This window comes from Ambystoma mexicanum, chromosome 10, assembly GCF_040938575.1.
Source record: "Ambystoma mexicanum isolate Mex_15411 chromosome 10, UKY_AmexF1_1, whole genome shotgun sequence".
Taxonomy (NCBI): domain Eukaryota; kingdom Metazoa; phylum Chordata; class Amphibia; order Caudata; family Ambystomatidae; genus Ambystoma; species Ambystoma mexicanum.
Window position 1 is genome coordinate 1243165790 of NC_090932.1, and position 21191 is coordinate 1243186980.

At 45.6% G+C, this 21191-nt stretch overlaps 1 long non-coding RNA gene across 5 annotated transcripts in view; it reads right to left on the reverse strand.

Moving 5' to 3' along the window:
* LOC138492197 (uncharacterized) overlaps nt 1-21191 on the reverse strand; it is a 145063-nt gene that overhangs the window by 43712 nt on the left and 80160 nt on the right. For 4 of the 5 annotated variants that reach the window (XR_011276160.1, XR_011276159.1, XR_011276161.1 and 1 more), the window contains exons 4-5: nt 3456-3558; nt 2979-3267 (exon numbers count right to left, since the gene is read on the reverse strand). This is a non-coding gene — a long non-coding RNA (uncharacterized lncRNA). Of the gene's footprint in view, nt 1-2978; nt 3268-3455; nt 3559-14888; nt 15022-21191 lie in introns of all 5 variants that reach the window. The other variant, XR_011276158.1, reaches the window with a different exon arrangement.

Below are 21191 nucleotides of genomic sequence, written 5' to 3' on the forward strand. Positions count from 1 at the left end.
ATTCAGCTCGGGTGAAATGGTCAAATGTACTTCATCTGGCGAACAGTAAATTACTGCATTGAATTTTTTCAACAAATTTAATCCCAGAAGATTGTCGCCACAATTTGTAGTCAACAGAAATGGACATGAGTCAGTGAATGGACCCAAGGCTATCGGCACCGGTCGAGAAACTGGACTCACTAATGGAGTACCAGAGAACCCTACAGAAATCTTATTCTGCCCTGACAGTGGGATATCTGTAACCTGCATATAGTCAATGGAAAACCTCTGTGCCCCTGTGTCTACTAGAAAAACATGCTCTCTATTCCTGACTTTAATTTCAATGTAGGGTCCTTTCTGATCTACGGGAATAGGACTAGGTTCCAGACTCTGCCTCGGGCTGTCCTAGCAAAACAAAACATCATCAGATGTGAATTCTTCAGTAAAATAGGAATGCAAATTGGTGTCAGAAGCATTTGTAGTACCAGTATTCTGGTTCTAACCTCCCTGGATATTTGCATTATTATCCTATGGCTGGTTCTGTTGATTCTGAGCAAACTGATTTCTATTCAGACCGGGCATGCCATTGCATACTCTCGATCTTCTACCAAGCATCCCATTCGCTGCCCTTTGCTGGAGGGTCGGACACTGTGCCCTCCAGTGACTTTCTTGCCTACAATAGGCACATTGGTTTACATGTACTGGCCCTGTTTGTGGCATGAACTGGTTTCTTGATTGTGCATTTCCATTATTCCCATCGTGCCCCTCTAGCAATCTGTCGCAGAAGTACCCTAGTTTTAAAATCTTCTTTTTTCTTCTCTATTTTCTCTTTATTATTCACCCTATTTTCATAGTATTGAGCCATATGCAAAACATCTGACTGATATTTCACCTGCCATGCACTTTCAGAAGCAGTGATCTGCGACTGAATGTCCGGCAGTAATCTTCGCACAAATTTGTCAACAAATATCTTCCCTGGCTCTGTACTCAAGTCTTGGCCACTAAAGTGTCAAAACACTTGTTCAAACCTATTAAAGAACTCAGTTGCCCCCTCCGTTTTTTCCCCTGCATACATGCAGTGAGTTTATCCCAAATAATTCTCTTCTCAGGCACTAAAGTTTTGAGTTTAGTCACTATGTGGTTCGGTAACATTAATATGCATTAATATGCTCTGCAGTGGTTTTTCTCCAGCTTGCCTTGATTTATCAGCTAATTCCAGGGAAACCCATTGTAGCTTGGCCGTCTATGGTCCTAATTTGCTTTCATGAAAGTGTCAGCAAAATTACAGGGAACAGTAGATCAATATCGCCTAAAGTGAAAACTGACTAATTCAAAACTATTTCTTAGTAAAATCCTGTAGGATTCTATCGAATATCTGGAATTGATTGCTTAAGGGTGTTTACTTCCTGTCGTGAAAAGGGAAATGCAATGAGCTGGAATAGTCGTGGCAGGTGCTCCCCCTACAGCAGGTATTTCTACCTTTGGGACAAGAGTTGGAGGAACCTCTCTCATAGGCAATAGCATTGTGGGAATGTTCAAACGTTTATTAAGGAGCAAAGCCAAATCGAGTGATAATGAAGTTAGTGATATGTCAGCAGGAAACTCATGATTATAAATTAGCATAATGCCAGCAGGACAGCACAAATTTTTCAAACATTCATCTTTAAATACTCTACCATAACTTGCAATACCCACCTCTGCATAGATAGAGAATATTGATTGAATGTGTCATGTACTTCAATGGGTGTAATGGAAGCGTCTGAAATCCATGTAAGAGCGTTTCTTGTACATATGTGCGTTTGTTCATTGACTATTTTTGAGAATGGCAAACATTTCTTCTGCACATACAATGCTGATTGTGTGCCTTTGTCTAATGCTATTTGATGCAGACCGTCTAATTAACGTTTATAGAAAATTAGTTTCGACACATGGTTGCGCACTTTCAGTGAAGTATCTCTAGTACGAGACAAAAAAATTCAAATCCTGCAATTCTTGTGGTACTGTTGAATCAGTTAAATTACCCCAAACCTCTGCCAAGTATAAACCCATCTGTTCTGTCAAAATCTTTTGTTCGGGAATACCCCCATTGTCTGAGAAAGAATGCAAAGTTGCTGCCTCGTCACCCCCTTCTATATACTTCTTTGCCCAAGTCCGTAATTCCTTCTTTCATGCAGACGATCTTGTGCTATGCGTTACAATTCTTGGATCGTCAACAGGATTGTCATGTGTCAACAGTGGAGTCATAGAGGTGGTCGGTAATGAAAGTAATAGTAAATCGTGTGGACTGGGAGGCAAAGGAAAACTATCAGAATGTGTAACTGGTGTAGGCAATGCTGGTTGCAGTGATACGTATGGAGGTGGTGCGGTATGAGACGTTCTCCTCTCATTTAATTATTAATTCAACCAATGCATGCAAATCTTGTGATGGATATATTTTCTGCATCTCTAATTGGAAAACCCTATCCATTTTCCTTGTGACCTCTTCCTCTTTTTGCTGGTCATATGCTAAGGCTTTGCCAGCTTGTGTAATGTGTTTGCGTGCATGTTTCTCTCTGCTTCTAAGACGTTGCATTGCTTTTTTCCTCCAATCCCTAACAACGTCAAATGCCTTCTTTTGCAATGGCAAAAAAAAAAATAAAGAAGGTCCTGCCTTCTTTTGCAATAGTACAGTTTCTAAATGCCCAATTCTCGCTATCTCAAAACTCCCCAATTTTGGCCACTGAAGTTCCGGTTCATGTCTGGTTTGACAATGCCGAATAGTATTAAACACTACAGCTCCTATACCGTATTTAATGAACATATCATATGCCGGCGAACCTGGCAGTGGCGCTATGTTGCAAATAATTCAATTGTCTTCCTCTACAACAAAGCCTTGCCCAACAGAATGACAATTTATTTAAGCCTGGCATGTCTAAAAAAGCAGTTGTACCAGACCTATATTTGAACGCGTTCAAATCAAAACATCATCAGGCAGAGCACCGTCAGTTTGAAAAACTCACCTGATTCCAAAGAGATATCTCCCATCAATTCATTTCAAACATTGTTGTGGCTGGCCGTCTTCCCAAAAAGCCCCTCTGCTGTGAGTCTCTTGCTGCTAGGACCTCTAGGTGAAGCGTGACATCCAGAGATCGCAAGCCTCAGTCTGCTGAGAAGTCGCGTCTTAAGATGTGCAGCGGCCCCCGATACTCCGATCTCAGTACATCCACTCCGTCCTCGCCAAGCGATGGGTCCTGGTCGTAAGCGCCCACGTTCCGGGTACCATTCTGTTAGTCAAATAATAGGAGGCTACTGTAAAGCAATGAAGACACCAGTCACGAGGGACAAAGGTATAAGCAACAGTTTATTCCCCGCTCGCGTACAGACCGACTTTTACAAATGCACGGCATATAAGCATAGGAAAAGTGAGCCAAAAACAGGTGGGCACAGTGGTGTTTTATACAGTATTACAATATCATGACGAATTTGGGCTAGCTCACCACGTGATAATTGCTTGTGACCTAAAGACCCATGAACTTGGTCAATTTCACCATGGCAACATCTGGTCGAATACTCCATGTCACCCTGCAGATTTTCTACTGTCTGGGAAGCAAAGCAGAAAGGATGTAGGATGAGATCATGTTCTTCAGTACAAGGTAACATTCATTGCGCTACTTTATCTTTGTTTGTGCTGAGCTAAAAGGTCAGTCTGCATGTCTACTCAGTAGTTCATTTTAGAAACAGAATATGCAGTGAATCATGCTTTGCTTTAATAGTCTGGATTACACGTTCCCAATACGCTGCGGAAAACAAGACAGTCAAGGAAGACAGAATGGCACCTAATTTACAGATTAGCTACATTTGTGCCAGTGCTTCAAGGTTCTCTGTTGCAGAGTTCAGCATGCTCAGTGATTTTTAGCATTCTTGTGTGGGGGCAGGTTTTAGGCAAACTTCCGACGCAGTGACTTCGCGAGCTTCCACCGCGTTCAGAATGAAAATTCGAAAATGAGAGAAAAGACAGCGAAGATGGCATTTTCGGAAACCGCAATGGCGCGGTTCAATGTGTATGTGCTTAAGCCAACATTATAATGCAAGATATATCTACGTTTACACTCCTACGACTTCCACTCATCTTCTCTTTCATCTGTCTTCTCTTTCTGTTCAGTTTATATAGATACCTCTGCCACGGAGTATCATTCTGGTCTTGACGATTGGTTTGTAAAAGTTCTCTTGTTAATTCTTTACCTTTCCTATATAAGTGGTTGTTAACATAAAGGAAAAAGACATGATCAGCCAAAACATTATTACATGTCCGATTATCGGCTAAGGAATGATACTGGACGTTTTTACAACAGGGAGCAATCAGTGATCTGGGTTCTTAAAGGGCCCATACCCCAGTTTAGCGTCACTGCTTTTAAGAGGGTTTCTCCCTCACATGGGATCCTCCAGCATTGCACCGCCCCAGGAGGATTCTTCGTTAGCGGCCACCCCCCCCTAATCCCATGCGAAGGTCTACGCAATTCCCCCCTCCACACGCCCCAAACAAATACGTAATGCTATCTGTAAAATCATCAAAATTTGTACTGCCGTATAATCTTATTCAAGAGCATATGAATCCATGAAAGATCCAGTGCTGGAGAAGGAATATGTTACCTGTACTCCTGTTCTCTAGCTTTGTATCTTTCATGGAATCACATGCAGCCCTTCTAAGCCTCTCCAGCTCTTCTTGGTTCTTACTGTCACATTACCTGCGCTGTCAAATCTGAAGATGGCCACATAACAAAGAGAGATGTCTAATTCGCTGTGGGTAGTATGAAAACAAAATGACTCTAATACAGCACTAAAGTGACAAGCAGTTTAAAAGTTTACAGCTAAACTTCTTTAATGTTACTGAGGATTCTCAGCCTTATGACGGAATATTCCAAGGCATATGAATCCATGAAAGATACCAATGCTGGAGAACAGTAGTTACAGGTAAGTAACGTATTACTTCATTCACTGATGACATTCATACATGAATTAAAGGGCACCGTGGATCCCCACCACTGAATGAGTATAGTGTTAATTTAATAAATATATTTTATGAGCATTTCAATAATTTCACCAGCCAAACCAGCTGTATTATGTTCCATGGGACTATGTTTCAAATTAATAACCCATATCCTTGTACACATGTGGTACTTGAAATCTTTTCAGTCATCAATCCATCCTCACCTGTAATATGGGTTGCTTGGATAAAAATAGTTTTCCTATCATCAGGATTTATATGAATATTTGTTTACATGAAAAGGTCACATTTTGTGGCTGCACAGTGAATTAACACATCAAAATGGCACCCTTTGGCCAAAACCGCAGACCCAAATTAGTATGTTGGACTAGAACTTTAATTGTCCTGTGCCCCAGATGTATGTCTCAACTTGCAATTTGCAATCAGGCTATATTGGTGCTCTAGGAATGTATGTGTGCCATGGATAATTAAAATGCCTCATAGCTAATACTTTATCTACAAGATTCATATATTGTATATCTCTTTAATCAAATGGACAACGTATATCTAATCAAAAGATGGTACTGTCTTGTAGCATTCAGGGTATATACTTAGTGGATTCATCGCAGACATGAAACCGAAATACGTCATGCAGTCCAACGGTGAAGAATTCCTAGGTTCTTCTGGACATTGTGGTATTTTGGATTATAGAAGATATCTGAAGAGCATGTAAAATGTAACAATATTTTTCCAAAGCATATCATTTAGACATTTATTTAAAATGAGTGAATGTGAAAGTGGCAATTATCCTTGGAAACCTGGCTATTAAACAATTTAAAATTTATTTCATTAGTGTCTTATTATTCAACCACTCTGCTCTTTTAAAGTCGCACCTAAAGATAAAACACATACAAAGTATGTAGTTCCCAATGGTTAAGCTGATCTGGGGACATATGCATGAATTTGATATTTCTAATAGCATTGTGCTTGGGCTTTTAACATTGTCCCCCCATAACTAAAGAGAAATATACCCTATCAAGACGTTTCACCACTTTCTGCACTGTTTTACCACTGTATCCGCTAGTTAAACCCTGTATGGATGTTTGATCATCAGGTCGCTGTTTGGGTTAACAACAATCTTGCCTCAGCCTTTCATCCTCACTTGGTGCAGAAATTGAGTAATTATTTCTATTGGTTATTGACAATTTTCACAAGCTTCGTTTGCCAATGCAGTCCTTCTACTGGCTTTTTCAAAGCTCCGGGAGTGCTCATAAAGCATGGCTGTACACAGCAGCAAGTCTGTATTGTTCTCAAACGGTCGTAGAGTTCAACCACTGCTAAAGCTGTGTCTCTAACAAAGTGGTCTCTAAAATGTGTGGCTTAGAGGGGGGCCCACATAATCCCCACGGTGGGGGTAAGAGGCCCTGGATAGAATAATGAACCCCTTTAAGATAATTATATAGGGAGTTCTGATATCCCAGGGGTGGCTTCAATATGTGTATGCAGTGAAACAACTCATATCAAACATTTAAAATTGATTTCTTTTAAAAATAACATTGAAAGGTCATGGTAAACAAATATTTTAGACAGTTTTTGAGGCTGCACATAATGGTGTGTCGTAGGATCAATGCGTGTTGTGTTGCCAACTCGAAATTGTGATCACCCTGGATCACCTTCTCAAAATGTTTCATCTATTAAAACACAAATACCTCTACTTCAAAAACAAGGCAATTGGTCATTTAAAATAAGTGTGCAATGTTCCACATTACTTTTCCATTGGCTGTTCGATAACCTGAAGTCTGACTTTCAATGAGAGAAAACATATATTCAAAGAGCTTACGCTCTGGGGAGTTCTTTGACATATGCTGTGATCGACCTGAGGCCAGTGAGTCTGCTGTTGGTTAGACAGCCTCAAAGATCTGTTGCCTGAATGAAGAAAAATTAAATTGGAAGGAATGATTACCAGCACAGAATGTTCCTTTTACTTTTTCTATGTAACAACAAAAGAAATGTTTGTCTTTGACTCACCTACTGTTTTCAGATAATTATTTTATTTGACTGAGTTTTACATTTGCAATTCAGAATTGTCAAAGTGTCTTACTGGGGTGTGAGACTACTCTTCAAAGGTGGCACTAATCTCCTTCTTAAAACCATCTTAGCTTGATTTGGTCATGTGAATCTTTCCAGAAATTGTGCACTTGGTTACATTTGATTATCAAAGGTATATTGGCCGGCGACCTCCAGGGGGCACGGAGCATGCAAGTCGTGTGAGGCTCACGCTCCTCCTGCCTCACAGGGCCTAATGCGCCTTTTAGATCCCCGGCTGGGGTTTTGATACCGAAACTCGAGATGACCTTCACTTTGGGTGCGCGGCCATATCGGGGCCGCGTAGCGAGGGATCAGCTCAGCCCAACCACGGGTGGAGAAGCCAGGGGCAAGCCCCCGGAGGAACACCGAGGTCAGCGGACTCCCCGCGCCCAGGACCCCGTGTGCGCCGCACCAGGCTGAGCAATCGCCCCCCCCCCGGTGTCTGGAGTGGGACCCGTGGTGTTGGGGACCTCCCCCACACCCACAAGATACTCCCGGAGGCCCTGCGTGAGTTGCGACACCCCCGCAACCACGGACGAGTGGCACATTGCGCCGAGCACAGCCCCGACGGGGACCTGCAGGGGCCGGCAGCGGGGCGAGGACCATCCAAGCCCCCCCCCCGGACACAAAAGAGACACAGGAGCAGACGAGGGACAGCTAACCCCAACAACTCCCATAGGAGCTGCCCACTCAAGCAGAGCGGGGGCTCCCTCTGCCTGGCGCCCGGACTTGGGTGGCCCCTGCGGGAGACCCACAAGGACGCCAGCAACCTGATCTACCGGGTGCGGGGGACCCCAGAGACTTCCTGCACTGCAGCAAAAGTTGCCCCCTCCCCCCTTCGGAGCAGCTTCGGGGGATCGCCTCCCCTGCCCTTCGCCTGCGCTCCACAGCTTGGGGCCAACGACCAAAGGAGGACACGCGGGTCACTCAACAAAGAGGGGAGACGGCGGCAGATGTGGGAAGGAAGGTCCAGGGCCTGATCAACCAACTCTTCGCTCTAGAAGGGGGCAAGGAGGTACAACTTGAAATGACACATCGAGGTGGGGGAGGAAGCGGAGGGGGCCCAAGGTCCATAGTGGTGCGCTTGGAGGTCCTGGAGAAAGCAAAAAGGCTTGAGAGCTTCATCTTTGAAGGGGATACAATTAGGATCTATCAAGACCTCTCCACACTCACGCTCACCCGCAGAAGGGATTGTCGTCTGCTCACCCAGTGGCTCACCAGCCAGGACATAAGGTACAGATGGTCGTTCCCGTTTGCCCTCTCCTTCGAGCGATCTAGTGTAGACTACAGGGTGAATAGCGGCAAAGAAGCCACACAAGTCCTCCAGGTGCTCAAAAGCGACACTCCAGAGGGAGGGAACAAAGAAGGTACACAAGCAGGGCCCGAACCCCGGAGACAACGACAGGGGCCCTGGTCCACAAAGAAGACAAAAGGCAGAAGAAAATTCAGGAAACCAAACACCCCCACGTCGGAGTTTGGGGAGGACTAGGTGAACAAGGTCTTACACTCAGGGAATGCAGAGACACCAACTTGACAATCCCGGCCGGGGACTTGGAGTTCATTGATAGACCGGCGGGGTATGGACACTCACTCATCCTTCTGGCTTGCCTGTTGGTAGGTGTCCCACATGGGGAAGGGAGGGGGTGAGTGAGGGTAGGGGTGTTAGAGGCCCTCTGGCCCAGACCAAATCCGGCACCAAAGGGGAACAGGGCAACTCCCACAGGACCAGGGAAAAGATGAGTGCAAGGTGAAGAACCAATGATGCACAATGAGAGGAAGGGCCGGGCGGAGTCCCTTAGAATAGGCTCCCTCAACCTCAAGGGGCTCAACTCCCCGACAAAGCGCTCCCTTCTGGGGAGGGAAATGAAAAATGCGAGAGCAGATATTCGTTTTGTAAAAGAAACCAGAACAATCAGAGGGGAGGAGAGGGCGATAACGGGATCCCATGTGGGTCAGACATTCTGGCCATCCGGCCACGTTAAGAGGGGGGGGTGTTGGAATCATGCTGCACAGGCATCATAAGCTGACCGAGGTAGCCCAATGGGGAAGGGAAGACGGGAGAGCCATGGTAGTATCAGGGAACCTACATAACTCCAGAATCACGCTTGCAGTCATATACTGCCCCAACGTGGGACAGATGGGATTCATCCAAGAAGTCCTCACAGAGGTATTGACCAGAGTGGAAGGGCTCCTCCTCCTGGGGGGTGACTTCAACATGTGGGCGGATCGGGAGTTGGACCATAGTGGTAGGGCTAACCCACCAGGCAGTGGGGGGGGGGGGGGAACGACCTGGCGGGGGGCTTCGGGACTTAATGTGGGAGAAGGGTCTGGTGGACGTGTGGAAGGAGCTCCATCCAACGGAGAGGGGGTACACCTTCTCAGCAGCCCATGGTACGAGGACTAGAATAGACTATCTCTATATGGGCCACCAGTACGTGAGCAGACTAGAGGCCTCGGAGATCCGTCCACTCAGCTGGTCAGACCGTGATCTGGTCTGGTCCGACATTAGCATATTGGGCTTAAAACCCAGGAATTGCCTATGGAAATGTAACGACTTCCTCCTTTGGGATGCGGTCTTTAAAGTGGAAATGATAGCGGAAATCAAAGAGTACTTTGAGCTAAATGATACTGGTGAAGTTGATCGAGGGATAGTATGGGAAGCGGCGAAGGCAACCTGGAGGGGTAAGCTGATTAGTGAAGGAGCTTCCAAAAAGAGGGAGAGGATGCTCGTGGCTCATAGGTTAAGGTCTGAGATTCTCGTACTAGAAAGGTCTGAGGGGAAGGGGGAGGTGGAAAGGGAGAGGGATCTGGAGACGGCACGAGGGAAGAGGCAAGACCTGAGGGAACTAGAAATGGGCAGAATTGCGGCAGGTCTCCAACACTTACGCCAAAGATACTATGAAAAAGGCGATAAGGCGGACACTATGCTAGCAGCCAAACTCTGAGGTCAACGGGCTGAGAGATGGGTGACTAAAATTGTGAGCGGGAATGAGGGGGAAAATTCAGACCCGAAGGCATAGCTGAAAGTTTTGCAGGCTTCTACGAAACCCTGTATGGAAGGGACAGGGGAGCAGAGAAGGAAACACTCGATGCATACCTCAGTGGGGTTACCCTCCCCACCCTTCGAAGCCCAGAAGTGGCTGCCCTGAAAGCCTTGATAACAGAGGAGGAGGTACTCAAGGCAATGTCAGGCCTGAAGTTGGGAAGGGCCCCAGCAGAAAATGGGTACACGGCAGGCTTTTATAAGGCCTTCGCGGGCCACCTAGCAGGATTCCTGGCAAGTCTATTCTCGAATATCATGGCCACAGGGAGGGCTCCACCTTCATTTGGCAAGGCCTTGATTACCGTGATCCCAAAGGAGGGGAAGGACCCAACGGACTGTCGATCCTACAGGCCGATCTCTCTCCTGAATGTGGATGCAAAACTATTCACCAGGATCATTGCTACAAGATTAGATGCGGGGGTTAATCCACTCGGACCAGGTGGGCTTTATACAGGGGAGGCAGGGGGCAGACACCCTTCAAAAGACCCTGCACGTCATGAGGGAGGCGGCACCAAAGGGGAATAACCCTGTTCTGGTGTCTATCGATGCCAAAAAAGGCCTTTGACCGGGTAGACTGGGGGTTCCTGCAGGGGGTACTTGAAAAGCTGGGCTCTGGGATAGGGATTAGACAAGCCATCATGGCCTTATACGCGGCCCCCTCGGCTAGAATCACGATAAATGGTCACGCATATTCGCCCTTCAGAGAGGGACGAGACAAGGCTGCCCCCTCTCCCCACTCCTGTTTGCCATGACCATGGAGATCCTGGCAGAATACCTTAGAAGCTCCCGGACAGTGCAGGGTATAGACATAGGAGACCGCACCTTCAAGCTAGGCTTCTATGCAGACGACATTCTGCTGCATTTGAGGGAACCCGCCAGATCTGTCCCGGCCGCATTGAAGGTCATCGAGCAGTTTGGTCGCTTCTCAGGCTTCAGGGTAAACGTAAGCAAGTCCATGATATTTCCCTTTGCTCCAGATGCAGAAAGGAACCTTGCCGAACTGACCCCATTGGGCCTCCAAGTCTGTACCAAGGGCATAAAATACCTGGCGATCAATATAGTAAGACCGAATGAAGACCTGAGTCAGGCGAACTACCCCCCTCTGTTTGATAAACTCTTCAGGGACATGGAGGTTTGGGCAAAGGGGCAGATCTCATGGATGGGAAGAATAAATGCTGTAAAAATGAATCTCCTCCCCAGGGTGTTATACGTTTTCCAGATGCTCCTGCTGGAGGCCCCTGAATCCTACCTCAGTGAAGCCAAAAACGAATAACCAAATTCATTTGGCAAGGCCAGAGACCTAGAATAGGATATGAGACTCTCACTCTCCCCAAGGAAAGAGGGGGAGTAGTCCTCCCCCTCTCCTTCCCTCATCTCTGACTGTCTGTCTGCTATCCAAGAATGGTGTGCCGCCAATGACCTCTGCCTTAATGCCAGTAAGACCGAGATTCTACTCATCGGTACTCCCACTCCCTCCTTCCCTGCAGCTCTCTGGCCTGCCTCCCTTGGCCCCCTCCCTGCTCCTACCTGCAAGGCAAAAAACCTTGGGGTCATCTTCGACTCCACACTCTCCTTCTCTCCTCATATTTCTGACGTCGCCAAGAGGTCACACTACCAACTGCACCTCCTCAGAGGTATTCTTCCCTTCCTCTCCTTCCCCCAGAAGCTCACTGTCTCCCGAGCCCTGGTTCTCTCGAGGCTGGATTACTGTAACAGCCTCTATCTTAATCTTCCTGCCTCCACTCTCCGCCCTCTGCAACTCATCCAGAACAGAACTGCGAGACTTGTCCTTGGCCTCAAGCCCAGGGATCGTATCTCTCCAGGACTGAAATCTCTACACTGGCTCCCAGTGGCTGCGAGGATAAAGTTCAAAACCCTCTGCATTGTCCACAAGGCCTTCTGGGGCCTGGGTCCTAAATACCTTCAACTCTCTCTTCCCAAATATCTTCCTTCCCGAGCCCTTCGCTCATCCGCCTCCAACTCCCTCAGGGTCAGCTGCTTCTCGAAGCAACGAGCTGGGGTTAGATCTCTCTCCGCGGCAGGGGCCTCCCTCTGGAACAGCCTTCCTGCCTCCCTGAAACTCGAGGAGAACCATCTCCGGTTCCGGAAGCACCTCAAAACCTTCCTCTTTGCTTCTGCTTTCTCTCTCCCTCTCCCCTGCTGAACAGCTAATAGTCTTCACTGAAACTGCACTGATCCTGCAACTGGACCTCTCTAAATGGCCTCGGCCCTGGGCCCAGCCACTCTCCACTTGCACTGAAGCCCTGGAACCGCTCTGCACTGCGGGACTGTCTCTGTATCCCTACAGCCCCCCCCTTCCCCAGCACTTGTTCTGCACTTACCTTGCACTTGCCACCAGCTGGCCCTATTTATTACTTTACGCCACTTACCTTGTACTGCACTTCCCCCCTCCCCTTCCCCTTGCACTTTTCCCCCTCCCCCACCCCTGCGCTTGCGCGATCTGAATGACACCTGGCCTAGTAGGATCGTTGTCTGTCTCCCCTTGTTCCTCCCCTCCCTGCCTCGTCGCGCCTTGAAACACCTGTGTATAGGCGCGTTACAAATACCATACCATATCATATCATATATCATATCATATCATATATCATATCCTAGAGCTGCCCAGTTTAGGGCCCTGGCCCCACACCTTAGGGAGGACCCCAAAAAACAATGGGTCTATCTTGAAAACTTCTACCTGCACCCAGTAACGGTGGGCGAATGGCTATGGGTCCCACTGAAGAAGTTGCCAAAAAGAATCAGGGACCACCCCATACTCGGAACAATGTGGAAAGCACTGGCAGGAAAAGGAACGAGAGAGAAGGTAACCACCTGGCCCCCTCAGCGATGTCATTTCACCAAAATGCCAGGGGTAGCGGAAGTGACATCACATGACCATTGACCCCTGGTGACATCACAGGAAGTGATGTAATTTGACCCCACCCCCAAAGTGATATCGCGAAGCGATGGAACACAACCTGTCACCCGTTGACAAAACAGGAAGTGCTATCACATGGCATTGTACACTACAAAAAATATGGTTACGTACATTTCATACAAGAATGGATCACCATATGTATCGTTAAGATCAGTGTGTATAGGCCCATATAACCAAATTACTGTGAATGCAAGCAGACGTCCATGACCAAATGATAATGATGTGTTATTATATAGCGGTTAAGCGCTTTATATAGAAAAAATATACACCCAATATCACCCAACCTGTGTTGGTACTCATTTATCGACCTCAGAAGGATGAAAGGCTGAGTTGAGGCGTTTAAGGACAGACTAAATCAGTGACTCAGCCCCTGAAGGGTGCCTGAAGTAAACCTTTAATGAGTCTAGCAATTATCCTATAGAATTCCAGAAAGACAGATTATTTAGTATTCCTAGTCTTTATTATTTAGGGTCAGTGCTGAAAGTTTGACTTGTGGCACTCCTTTTCTTATTTTTCTTCTATTTTTAAGGGGCCTTAACAAGAAAGCAAGCCACTCCAGAAGTAAATAGAGCCACATGGTGCTGGCCACAGCCCATGAGCTTGCATTTAAAAAATTAAAAAATAAAACTTTTTTTTTTCTAGAGGTTGCAAGGGAGACCTCAGAGGTCGCAATTGCGACCTCTGGTGACCCCTAAATGACATCCCTGGGCCCTTGCCACTGAGCCACATCTGATCCACACCGGTCCTGGAGGAAATCCCAGGCCACGAACACTACCAGTCCTGGTTTGAGGCGGGACTAGCCAGAGTCGGTCAGCTGGTGAGGGAGGACACCTTCATAACCATTCAGGAGCTTGAGGCGGACCTGGGGATCAGTAGCCTCTCCCCGCTCCTATACCTACGACTCAAGGGTGTCCTAATGAAACCAAAACTAAAACCCTGTATACAAAGAAAGCTCACCCCGGTCGAAAAGATTCTAGACTCCCACGTAGAAATGAAAGGTCTCATCTCCCTCCTTTACGGAGCCCCCATGATCTCCCGAGAAGGCACAACCAAAAGCCTCAGAAGGAAATGGGGAAAGGGACCTGGGCTGTCGGGTGGGGGATAGGCTCTGGGAACGTATCTGCAGTAGGGCTTTTAAGACATCGATCTCATGCCAATACAAGACACATGCTGTCAAACTTCTCCATAGGTGGCAGTATGACTCAACCACCCTCTCTAGGATGTTCCCGGACGTTGACCCGGTGTACTGGCATGGATGTGGGGAAAAAGCCGACTACTGGCATATGTGGTGGTCAGGCAGGAAGGAAGGTTCAAGCCTTCTGGTCCGAGGTGGCTTAGGGAGGAGGGAGAGGGGATTTACCCACAAGATCCTATCCTGTTAATGTTTGGCCTTCAGCTACGGGAAGAACGCTGGGAAAAACTCCCAGACCGGACATACTGTCATGATGCCTGCCCCCGGAAGACCAGACCAGGCCAAGCAGGCATCATGCCACTTGGAGCATGCCCAAAAGCCCCAGTTTGAAAAGCATACAGCACTGGTGATCCAGCATTTCAACAAAAGTGTGCTGTTTAGCCATAAACTCACCTGCATGCTGCCCCTGATAGCAGAAAAACAAATGTATTTTGTTTGTCCTACACATTAAATAGCTGGGCTAAAAACACTTGGAAAGATTTTTTACACCTGTTCCATTTCGAGAAAGCACATGTTAGCACCTTGAAACACTTTCTAGCACTAGAAATACTGTTCTTTAGATTTAAAGAGTATATAAATATTTTGCACTTTTAAAAACACAGCCCATCTGGTCAGAAAAACAACTATTTAAAACAAAAATTCACATCCCTGTACACGGCTATATAAAATAAATAATAAAACATCTTACGTTATTCTTTCAAAAATGAGGCTTCTTCCTTCACAGGACTTGTAGGTGGCGGGGGCCTTCAGTTCCAACTGGTGTCCGCAGATCAAGCAAATCTGTCAAAATCCACAGCGCTATTCGGGCAGGCTTCTAAATCCTGGGTTTTAAAGACATCCGGTTAGTGCCCCCAGCCAGCCGCCACCCTGCCCCCAGCCCTCTTAACAGAACATCCTGCATATTCCACGTGCAGTCTGCTACGGGCTTCTGAAAACCCCCTAGTCACTGTGTTTACAATGAATGGGCTCATTCAAATGCAGTTTAGACACATTCGGCACATGACATCTGGAGATTACATGCGCCTCAGCGCTTCATTGTTCAACTTTGCATCATTCTTATGTCGGTTTTATATTTTTTCTAATACATGGGCAGATCCAACATCTGAGTCGGACCACAGGGCCGCCTGTGTCATCTGTGAAGTCTTAGGCCTGTGCCGCAGTCTTCATAGACAAATCTCTGTGCGCGTGATCCTGCCAGCAAAAATCTGCTGTATTTTTTAAAATTAATACACCCCTGAAATATGGCCTTTATTTTATTTTTTTGCACTCTGCTGTGAACAAATGGTTTCACGTTTGCCTATGGATCTGCAGCTGTGTTGCTGTGAACACTGTTTTGCAACCCAGGCAAAAGCCAATGCCCCAGCATTTTTGCCCTTCTATATTTTCAAAGGTGTAATATCTGCTTTATAAACAACACATGCCTAGGCATGCCCTGGTATGCCTGGATGAAATGCCTGGGTCTGTCCACACCCTTATAAAATCATTTCTATTCAACTTTTATTGCTGCTAAAATAGCCACAATCCTCCCAGGCCTATCCTTCACATTATAAAATGATAATGGCATGCCTAGAAAAGCCCCAACCACTTTTTATTATATATAAAATCTATATAAAATCTGTTATAAAACTCCTATAAAGTCGTGACGTCAACCCATCTGACTCTCTTTATATTACAGCTCTAATAAATCTATATAAAAATGAACATTACAATGCTTATCAAAATTAGTCAAAGGCTTATCAAATATACAACAACCTCATATAAAATCTATATAAAATGATGTCATCCCATAAAGGTCACAACCCACTCCTGCGTCATCAAAGCATCACCAACACCTAACACTTGCCAGCTAACTCCTCACAACTCACTATGCCCTCGACCAAGCAACAGCGGGCACGCGCTCTCCCATATTAAAGTCATTTAAATATAAAAATGATTTTAATATGTGAATTATATCAATTTTGGATTCACTGTATATCAAAACACACTTTATAGCAGTTTAAATAAATCTAATATAAATGTGATCTTGATCTGATATCTTATATTAAATTGATATCAAAAATTATATCAAAATGGGGAGGGGCTAAGACACAAAGGGGGCATGCCCACCTGTCAAAATGTACTTGATGGGGAAAGCAGCCCCTATTAACTACTGATGATAAAGCCAACCTGTGATCACATAAACCTACACTTATGTTGGCACCCACTGCACACTAACTAACACACAACCGATAACTAACAAAAGCACTTCGGCTGTCACTGTGAATGCTGCTATTATGACCATGCTGACAGTGTTCCCTTGAGCTCTCAATCTCATATCAGTGATGCGTTGAGAATGCAGTGGAAGAAGTAAGAGAAGAGCAGAGCACCGTCTTCACTCAGTGGCCATCTTCCCCTCCCGTCTTCATTTGGCACAGAATAAAGGATTGGGAAACCCACACACTTCCTTGACAAAACTTCAGTACATCTGCTATACATCTCATAGCAATGTATTATAAGTGTGTTTTCTATGGAGAATCACTTACATTTTGATGCACTTATCAATGCAATCCACCCTTCTTCACCTCAGCCATCGTGTGTTAATTTAAAGGCAGACCCGGTGAGTTACGTTTGAATTCTCTGATGGCACGAAACGGAGCATATGCTTCTCCTGGTTTGCTGCCACCAGAGCAAAACATTTTATGTAATAGCGTGTCTCCATGGAAATGCAGAAGACGCTTTCACCTGCAATACATATTAACACAGCATTTCTCCAGTTTCACTTTATTATCCACATGCAACTCTTATTGTTTAGTGATTGAAACTCCATTTTTGCTTTACTAAATCACTTTCTACATCTTGGTGAAACTACATTATATTCAATCATCGATTGTGGACGAATGCATGTGGCATCTATAGATTTGTTTTAAATGTTTTCAACTATGAAAGGTTCTACCATTGATATGTCTGCATTTCACAAAACTTTCTCTGATAATGTGGTTTTCTTTTTACATATGGAGTTTAGCAAAGTTTATTAATGTGTATAGTGCACAGAAGATGTGTTTCCTGAACCAAGATGCATGCACAATGTGTCTTCTTGGTGCCAATGCCAGCGGTGTGAACGGATACCCTTATGACCAAAAAACACATGTTGCTAGGAGAATTACACTTGAAGTGCCTACTTATCCGATGCACACCCCTTACAACAGTGCAGTAGGAATTTCAGGCAGCATGTCTTATCCATTCTTGAGCAATTGATCGTTCATGGATTCACCTGCTCTGGATCATTCCCCGTCAGGCTGGGGATTCTTTGTAACATTAAAACAGTTTACCTTTAAACTGCTTTTCACTTTAGTGCTCTATTAGTCATTTTGAGTCATACTGCCCACAGCCAATTAGACGGTTCCCCTCATCTACACCATGGTGGCCATCTGCAGATGTTTTGCTGCATGTTAAGTGTTTGGAGTTCTCGAGCAATCTCTACATTTTTCAAAGCTTTTTTGTCAATTTTTTATTTGTTTTCCATAATATCATCTTGGTATGGTGCTGGATGACTTTATTGCTGTCTGGGGTGGACATTCGGCCCATTCCATCACCTCTGGGATTGGTTTATATTTTTAACCCTGTTTGAGACCTTCAGCAGTCTGTGGACATCATGACAGACACAAGGCAGAAAAAGCCTGTTCAAGGCCTGCTCGACTTGTCACCTTAAGAACGTGTACATCAAGGATCTTCATGAGCAATGTCTCTACAATCTGTACCCGGACCATGACTTGAACAACTGTACCACCTGCCGGTCATTCTCATCCAAGATCCGCAAGGACCACCACTGGATGTTAGTGGCCTGTTTGGATGAAGATTCCATGGCCTCTGTCTGTAGTTATGCCTCTACCACACATGACAGACCCCTAGAGTGCACTCCTTTATCAAAAAGGCTGATATCCCATGAAGAATCTTCCGGTGGGAAGAAGGCAAGAAAGGGACATGGATTGCATGCTCTGGCTAACCCCTCGTCGACTATGTCATTGACTTCTATGTCTACAGTCAGTCGCCTCGTTGAGCACTACAGCGCAGAGAACGCCTTTGTGGACATCTTCATGATCTAATCACTCTTCGTAGAAGCAACGCTCGTCCACGGCTGCAGTTCCTCTGTCTACGCCATCCTCGTCAATGACACATGGGCTATCCTAGTCCTCTTCGTCGACAACAACCATCATCTCTTCGATTACTAAATCATCTACTTTGGCAATCAAATCCATTACTTCAGTCGCATCAACCACCTTGTCGATAACCAAATAGTCTACCTCATCTCGAACTACTCTGTCGCCAAGCACTTAATCACCCGCGATGCCTGCTCAAAAGCCCTTGATTTCTTCTTTTCCAAAGGGAGTTGCTGTGGACAGGGATGTCCTGTCACCCTTGTATTACCTCTCTAGGCCAGCTCTATCACTACACCACCAATTCAATGTTCTGCCTTTCACCTAAATTCAGTGCCTGGGGTGTTCCAACTAATACTTGGCTCCAGTAGCAGCCCACCCCGGGCATTCATGTTTGCCCTTATCTGGATGACTGGTTGGTGCGTGCGCCATCACTTTCACTTGCGACACAACACACCAAGGATACAATACTATGCCTAACATTGCTGGGGTTCTCAATGAAGTTTGCAAAGCCTTGCTTACCTCCTGCTCAAAACTTGCAGTTCCTGGGCTCACACCTCAACACCGTCAGCGTGTATGTCACCACGCCTTCGACGGAGAGCGTCAATAACCATTCTGAACAAAGTTCAGCAGCTGTCATGCCTCCCGATTGCATCAGACCCTCCCTTGAGTCCTTCCTAGGATGTCCTCATGCATCATATTGATCCCACATTGCAGGCTCAGAATTAGACCACTTCAAGAGTTCATGGATGCCCTTTGGTAACAGATATCATGGTCCTGGGAGGACAGGCTTTGCCTTACACCCTCCTTTTGGAGCCCCCTCGAATGGTGAAGTCTTCTCAACCTCTCAGGGATCCCAGTTTCTGCTGGTATTGGAGGATTCTACAGCAGAGGCCTGTGACTGCCAGAAATAAAAGCCCTTTTTTTCATATAACAAATGATCAGAGCGAGCCCGGTTACACAAAAAAGCCCCAAGAATAATTTAATGATAATTATAACATAAATAACACATTACATTTCATACATGTCAATGATTACCACAGGTAAGTGAACCCAAAACATTTCAAACAATAAACATACACTAAAATGTGTAATTAAAGTAACAATTAGTACATATTTGGAGTATTAAGTATCTCATCTGTACCTCTCATTGTAATTGAAAGGGGAATTGTATTGGTATTGATTTTAACAACAAAAAATAAGTGCCCAGCGTGTGACAAACACTGTGCAGTATAAAAAGTCGACACAACTTTTTTTTCAGCCTTAATCCTATTCAGATGGCTGTAAGTAGGATGGCCTTCATCAGGACGTGGAACTGCAATCTGGGCTCAGTCTAACGCTCCTGTGATGGAATGTGTGCCTGAATTATTTTAGCACATCAAATCAATGGTAGTACTGCGCATCTAGCTGTGGCAATGCCAGTCCACCGTGGGTGGATGCGCAATAGGGCTGTTATCCTTGGTCAAGACCCACATGTGAGTAGTCTTCCATGAACTCTGTCTCGTTTGAGCACCACGTTGAATAGGATCTTCAAGAATTCAGGCACGAATTCCATCACAGGAGAGTTTGTCTGTTTGTCGGTTTCCTGGAGCCACGTATCCCTCTTGGATATTTTTCACACCTTTGCTGGCCTGGGTTGGCTTACCAGGCCAGGGCTTATTGGTTGTATTTCTTCGACGGTCTCGCTGTAGGCAATCGTGGGTGTTTGCTCGCCGCCCAGCTTGCTATATTGGACCTTTCAATGTTCTGTATGAGTTTCTGCTGCTCCCGTTGATCCGATAATAGGAGGCTACTGTAAAGCAATGAAAACACACCAGTCACTAGGAACAAAGGTATAAACAACAGTTTATTCACACTCGAGTGCGGACCGATTTTTACAAATGCACGAAATACAAGCATAGGAAAAAGTGAGCTAAAAATGTGTGGGCATAGGGGTGTTTTATACTGCATTACAATATCATGACAAATTTGGGCTAGCTCACCACGTGATAATTGCTTGTGACCTAAAGACCCATGAACGTGTGTAGAGGAGGTCCCAAGCGCATCCTGCACTCAAAGCGCCCATTTTGAAGTGCCAGGAATGTTCACACCGAGATACGTGATGTACGATGAGAAAATAAACCAGCAGAGAGCTGCAGTGGGGCTCTGCCCGGTACCGATCAGACCGACAGCACCTATTGAAGTACCGACAACAAAGAAAAACATGGACAGTAAAGTACCCATTAAGGAAACCAAATCAACAAAACGAAATGAAGATTGTCTGAGTACAGTCCCTGAAGAGGACAAGAAAGTCCTAAAAGAAGATGAATGGTGACGTCACAAGAACTCGGACTGACTCTCAGATAAAGAAAACGACCTGTGAATGACAAAAAGAGAGATGAAACACCATGGAAAGCGACATCCTGATTTGAAGTTAAAAAGACAATGTCAAGTATAAGAAGCTTATGCTATAAGAGCGATGAAGATATGCAACCAGTTCACACGTGTACATATGCTTGAAAATTCAAGAAAGCTGAGGAAATCGTGTGGCTTGCTATGCTAGTAGGAACTTATAGTGCGGCAAGCGCCACATACATATATCTACCTCAAAACGAGCACTTTATATGACGTATATGTCCACTTTGCAAAAGGGCAGAACCAACCGCAAGATACTCGAGGCCCCAGGAGGGAAGGCCCTCAAACACGGTAATCGAAAGCCAAAGACAGAAATGAAACTCAGATGCACGAGACCCGTGTAAAGAAACCAAGGTCATTTTAGCTGACACAGACTGATACAATTTGACACCAAGAGCAGAGTATCCTGTTCAAAGGAGTCGAGATAAGCAGCAGAAGGCATTTGGTGGACAGAAAGCTAAAAT